The sequence below is a fragment of the Abrus precatorius genome, unplaced genomic scaffold (genome assembly GCF_003935025.1).
Source record: "Abrus precatorius isolate BTA unplaced genomic scaffold, Abrus_2018 Scaffold11, whole genome shotgun sequence".
NCBI lineage: Eukaryota > Viridiplantae > Streptophyta > Magnoliopsida > Fabales > Fabaceae > Abrus > Abrus precatorius.
In genome coordinates this window covers 11,724,079-11,730,087 of record NW_020874303.1, presented here as the reverse complement: position 1 = coordinate 11,730,087, position 6,009 = coordinate 11,724,079, and the positions used below count along the sequence as shown (strand labels likewise).

The 6,009-nt window shown below is 36.6% G+C and overlaps 1 non-coding gene across 1 annotated transcript; it reads right to left on the bottom strand.

The window, feature by feature from the left end:
* Positions 1-3,111: 3,111 nt before the first annotated feature.
* LOC113856700 lies at positions 3,112-3,218 on the bottom strand. The gene has a single exon (XR_003502931.1). It is a non-coding gene; the product is annotated as a small nucleolar RNA R71 (small nucleolar RNA).
* Positions 3,219-6,009: the final 2,791 nt, after the last annotated feature.

The window sequence follows — 6,009 nt, the reverse complement described above, 5'->3', positions numbered from 1 at the left end:
ACAAGCTTCGAGCCCATGCACGGTCGTTTAAGGCCTTGCACGACCGTATTTATATGCAGGAACCCAATTATGAATAGCTTTTAGGGTTTTTCAATCCAATAAAAGAGAGACCTCAAGCATCCTGTTTAACACTGTGTACATCTTGGCTTTTGCTCTTTGATACATCTCTCATCTTGTCTCTCTTACACGGGATCGTTGACATACTCTTGATGAGACTTGGAGCTTTGAGCGACCATACTTGAAAACTGAGAACTCATCTATTCCTAGTTTGTTTTTCTCTATGGTTTTGTTTATGATTGTTCTAGTTCTTTCTTTTAGCATGAGTAATTGTAACGCCCCGAATTTTTGGTAATATTGTTTAATTATTAAGTATCTATATACATATATTTTTTATGTGTTGATTGACATAAAGATGATGGATATATGTGTGTAATGATGTGGACATGTATGAAAATGATTGTTGAAAAGTTCGTATGACATAGTTGGAGTGTAATGTGAATTATGATTAGACTGGAATAGATTGAATATATATATATATATATATATGTGTGTGTGTGTGTGTGTGTGTGTGTGTGTGTGTGTGTGTGTATTGATGAATCCATATTTTTACTGATATTTTAGCATAATTCTAGCTCATTTAATAAGGAAAATATATGAAGAACTCATTTAATAAGGAAAATATATGAAGAAAGCAGAAAAACTCAGAAAAAGAGAATGATTGAAAGTTTTAATTCAATTTGTAGTTATTTTCGCATTTGTAGAATTTATGCTTAGTTCTTAAGGAATTTATCTTGTTTTGAAGGAATAAGCTGAGCAAAAGTCATGGAAATGGATCATCAATGGAAAGGAAGAGGAAGAATGGCAATGTTGGACTCCAAAATACAAGAATGATGGGATGTAGGCTGGGCGTGATCACTATTGTTAGTGAAAGTGATCATTCCAGAGCCTAAATGAGAAGAGGAGCCTGTGCGTAATCACTTTTAGTTACAAGAGTGAGCGTTGCCAATGTGCGTTATCACTTTCGCCAGCGAAAGTGAACGTTCCAGAGAAGACTCTATTCCTGAGGAGCTGCGCGTTGTCATTCTCGCCAGCGAAAGTGAGCGTTCCAGAGGCACTTGTATCAGGACAGCTTGCGCGTGGTTACTATTACTCACGAAAGTGATCACGCGCAGCCCTTGACCTCCCGCGTTGCCACTATTTTGAATAAAAGTGAATGTTCCAGAGAAGCCTTCAACCCTGCAAGTTGCGCGTGGTTACTCTTGCTCTTGAAAGTGAACACGCGCACTACATAAAGCTTCTGCGTGGTTACTCTTGTGAAGAAAAGTGACAACACGCAGAAGTGGGGTTTCTATATATACATGATTGAAGCGCGAAAACCGGGATCGGTTGCTCATTTTCTGTTTTGTTAGTTAGAGTCTCGTTGAGAGAGAGTGGAGAGAAGACTGGGGTCGAAGCTTGAAGCTCCAAGAAGAGGGATCGGATTGGAGCTCGTGGCCATGGCTGCTTTGCATTCTTCTTCATCTTCTTCTTCTTCTTTCTCTGTTTTTGTTGCAATGTGTGCTTAATTTCCCATAGTTAGGGGTTTATGGAACTCGAATTGATGTATTGATTCGACTTTATCTTCTGAACTTTAAGTTCTTGGATTAATTGAGTTGTTAATTCTGCTTTTCATGCAATCTCTGAATGGAAATTCATTTGATTAATCAAGAGGAATCTTTACCAATGGGAATTGGATTGTTTGCTCCGATCTGAATTGGCAACCAGAGTTTAGGGATTTCTTAGGGATAAGGAGACCTAATTCTGCAATCTTATAGTTCTAATTCTTAATGCAACCTGAAATTGAATCTCACCTAAGGGATTAGGGAGGTTTAGTGGATTGTTAGGGTCAATGAGTTAAGGAATTAACCTTTGGCTAGATATATGTGAAACTGATTGTCAATTATTCAATTGCTTGAATGTTCAGAGGATTTAATTGGATTGATATTGATATTCTTGTGAAGTAAATTCCTAACTATCCTTCATTGCTATTTCATTTCATCACAAATCTTATACTCTGTTTCTCTGCAAGTTCTTTGCTTTAATTGCTTTGGTTTATTGCTGTTATATGTTACAAATCTCCTTCAAAAATTCGTATGGCTCAAATGGTTATAATTCTGTGAAGTGGTACTTGAAACCTAAATTCCCTGTGGAGACGATATTCTGATCTTAAATTTACTCATCACTTGCTGCAATCCTAGTGCACTTGCTAGTGTTAGGTTGCGAACAACAAGTTTTTGGCGCCGTTGCCGGGGAAATTAGAGTTTCAATATCATTAGTAACATAAGAATAGCTAGATTGAGTATTTTGTTCTCTGAATTTCTATAGTAGTAGTCTGTAGTTAGACATTTTGTCCATTCTGCATAATTCTGCAACTTTTTAACTTGTGTTTCAATTACTTTTACTGATAATTACTGCATAATTTTCGTGGTGCAGTTCTGAATACTACTTTGTAGTTTACTTTTGCTTCATTTTGAATTGTATATGCGTGGCAAAAACAAAAACAAATCAACTCTAGTCTTTGATCCTGACATAGACATAACCTTAAGAAGATTGAGAAAAGAGTCTAGAGCAGAAAAAGCCATAGGGAGTGATAGTGAGTTAGAAGCTGTCCATTCTCCAGAATCTCAGAGTAATCCTAGAGTGAAAAGAACACCTACATCTTTGAGACAACTAAATTCAGAAATAGAGATGGCAGAACAGAACAGATTTAGAACATTAGGGGACTATGCTATTCCTAACATGCAAGGTTTTAACTCTTCTATAATCAGGCCAACTATTCAAGCCAACCATTTTGAGATTAAACCTGCTTTATTACACTTAGTCCAACAAGATCAGTTTTCTGGTGGAAATTCTGATGATCCTAACTTACATATTTCAAATTTTCTACAGCTATGTGACACCATAAGAATAAATGGGGTTAGTGAAGAAGCAATCAGACTGAGACTATTTCCTTTTTCCTTGAGAGATAGAGCAAAATGCTGGTTACAAGCTCAACCACAAGGAAGCATCACAACCTGGACAGAACTTGTGAATAAGTTTTTAACCAAGTACTTCCCTCCATCCAAAGCTGCTAAGTTGAGAGGAGAAATTACGTCCTTTGTGCAGCAAGAAGGAGAATCATTATATGAAGCTTGGGAAAGATACAAAGAACTGCTTAGAAGGTGTCCACATCATTGTATTCCAGATTGGATGCAATTGAAAACTTTTTATAATGGGATGAATGCAGTAACAAGAACAATGGTTGATGCTGCTGCTGGAGGTTCATTAAATACAAAGTCCTTGGAAGAAGCTCAAAGGATTATTGACATGATGGCATCTTCAATGTATCAGAATTCAAACTCAAGGAATCAAGGAAGAAACTCTGGTCATGAAGCTAAAGTTCTGGAAACTTTTCTTGCACAAAATCAGCTACAAAATCAAATGTTTTCAGAACAATTAGCTGCCTTAACACAACAAATCAACAATCTGCAAACAGGGAGTATGCCTACCAGTCAGCTAAGTTGTGATTTTTGTGGAGGAAACCATGCAAATGGTGCATGTGAGGCATCCACAAGTGAACCACAAGAACAAGTGAATTATATGAATAATTTTCAGAGACAACAACCATCATATCCCCCTGGATTTCAATTTTCGAATAATAGAACTCAGCAGTATTCTAATTGGAATAATCAATATTCTGCTGCAAAGAATTCTAATTCAAATTTTCCTTTTTCTAATGCAGGTCCAACAACACAACAGCCTTATTTTCAGAAGAATTCATCCACTCAACCTCAAGGAAATCAGAAATTTTCCAGACCTATGAATGAGAGGTTGACTGAGATGGAAGAAACTATGCTGCAATTCATGAAGGTAACTCAAACAAGCTTCAAAAACCAAGAAGCCTCCATGAAAAAACTAGAAACACAGATCGGACAATTAGCTGAACAATTATCCAGCAGGGATGAAGGAAGATTTCCAAGCAATACAGTAGTCAATCCTAAAGAGCAATGTCAAGCCATAACTACAAGGAGTGGAGCTGTAGTTGCAAGCCCTAAACCAACAGAAAAGAAAGTGAATGATGTAGTAGAAAGAAACATTGAACAAGATCTGCAACAAGGAAATTTTAAACTATTGAAGAAAGACCATTTAGAAGAAAAAGAAAAAGTTCCCATGAATTCTGAAAGGAAAACCAAAAAGCAACTCTTTGAGGAAGCTTGTAAGCCAATAGACCCAGAAAAATACAAGAGGCTACCCTATCCTTAAAGAGTCCAAAATCCTAAACAAGAGGAACAATTTGAAAGGTTTATGAATGTCTTTAAGAAATTACAAATTAACATTCCTTTTGCAGAAGCTTTGGAGCAAATGCCTTCATATGCAAAGTTTATGAAAGAACTACTTTCCAGAAAAAGGAAGCTAGAGCATGACAAAACAGTACCTTTGACAGAGGAGTGCAGTGCCATTCTCAAGAGAAAGCTTCCTCAAAAGTTGGAAGATCCTGGATCATTTAGCATTCCTTGTGAAATAGGAAACTGCACTGTGGGAAGAGCATTGTGTGACTTGGGAGCAAGCATAAATCTGATGCCATTAGCTGTTCTGCAGAAACTTGGAATAAAGGAAGTGAAGCCTACCAACATTACACTGCAGCTAGCTGATAGATCATACACTTATCCATATGGAGTTGTTGAAGATTTATTAGTTAAAGTTGATAAGTTCATTTTTCCTGCAGATTTTGTAATTCTGGACATGGAGGTGGATTCTAACATTCCTTTGATCCTAGGGAGGCCATTTCTTGCAACTGAAAGAGCTTTAATAGATGTGCAAAAAGGTGAACTTATGCTTCGAGTTCAAGATGAGAAGGTAATATTTAATGTGTTTGAAGCTTTAAAATATCCAGTTGAAGATAATACATGTATGAAGATAGATATACAGGATACTTTCATTACACAACATTATATGAAAGATTTTGATGAAATTGCTGTGTTAGAAGAGATAATATCTGCAGGGAATGACAAATCTGAAACTCTGAATGAAGAAGATATCATGGAAGTGCAGCAGCAACTAGAAGCTCTGCCAATTCAAAAACCTGCAGAAAATATAGTGAAAGAAGAGCTGAAAAAGGATGCTAAAGAAGAAGAAAAGCAAAGGCTAGAACTGAAACAACTCCCTTCACACTTGTAGTATGCATTTCTGGATGAGAATCATGAAAATCCAGTCATCATCAATAATGAACTTAAGGAAGAACAAGAGGAAAAATTGCTCAGAATTTTTAGAGAACACAAATCTGCAATTGGCTGGAGTATTGCAGACCTGAAAGGTATAAATCCTTCATTTTGTAAGCACAGAATTTTATTTGAAGAGAATTTCAAACCTGTTGTGCAGCCACAAAGGAGGTTAAACCCAGCCATGAAAGAGGTAGTTAAAAAAGAGGTCATAAAGCTATTAGATGCAGGAATAATATACCCAATTTCTGACAGCAATTGGGTAAGTCCAGTCCAAGTTGTTCCAAAGAAAGGTGGTATAACAGTGGTACCTAATGAAAAGAATGAACTTGTCCCTACTAGGACTGTGACTGGATGGAGAATGTGCATAGACTATAGAAAATTAAATGATGCAACTAGAAAAGACCATTTTCCACTACCATTTGCAAATCAAATGTTAGAAAGACTTCTGGACATTCATTTTATTGTTTTCTTGATGGGTATTCAGGATATAATCAAATAGCTGTAGATCCTTTAGATCAAGAGAAAACTGCATTTACATGTCCATTTGGAGTCTTTGCATATAGGAGAATGCCATTTGGTTTGTGTAATGCCCCTGCCACTTTCCAAAGATGCATGCTTTCTATTTTTTCTGATATGGTAGAAAACATCATAGAAGTGTTCATGGACGATTTCTCTGTTTTTGGTGATTCTTTTGATGATTGTTTAGCTAATCTATCCACTGTTTTGCAGAGATGTCAAGATACTAACCTTGTGTTAAATTGGGAGAAGT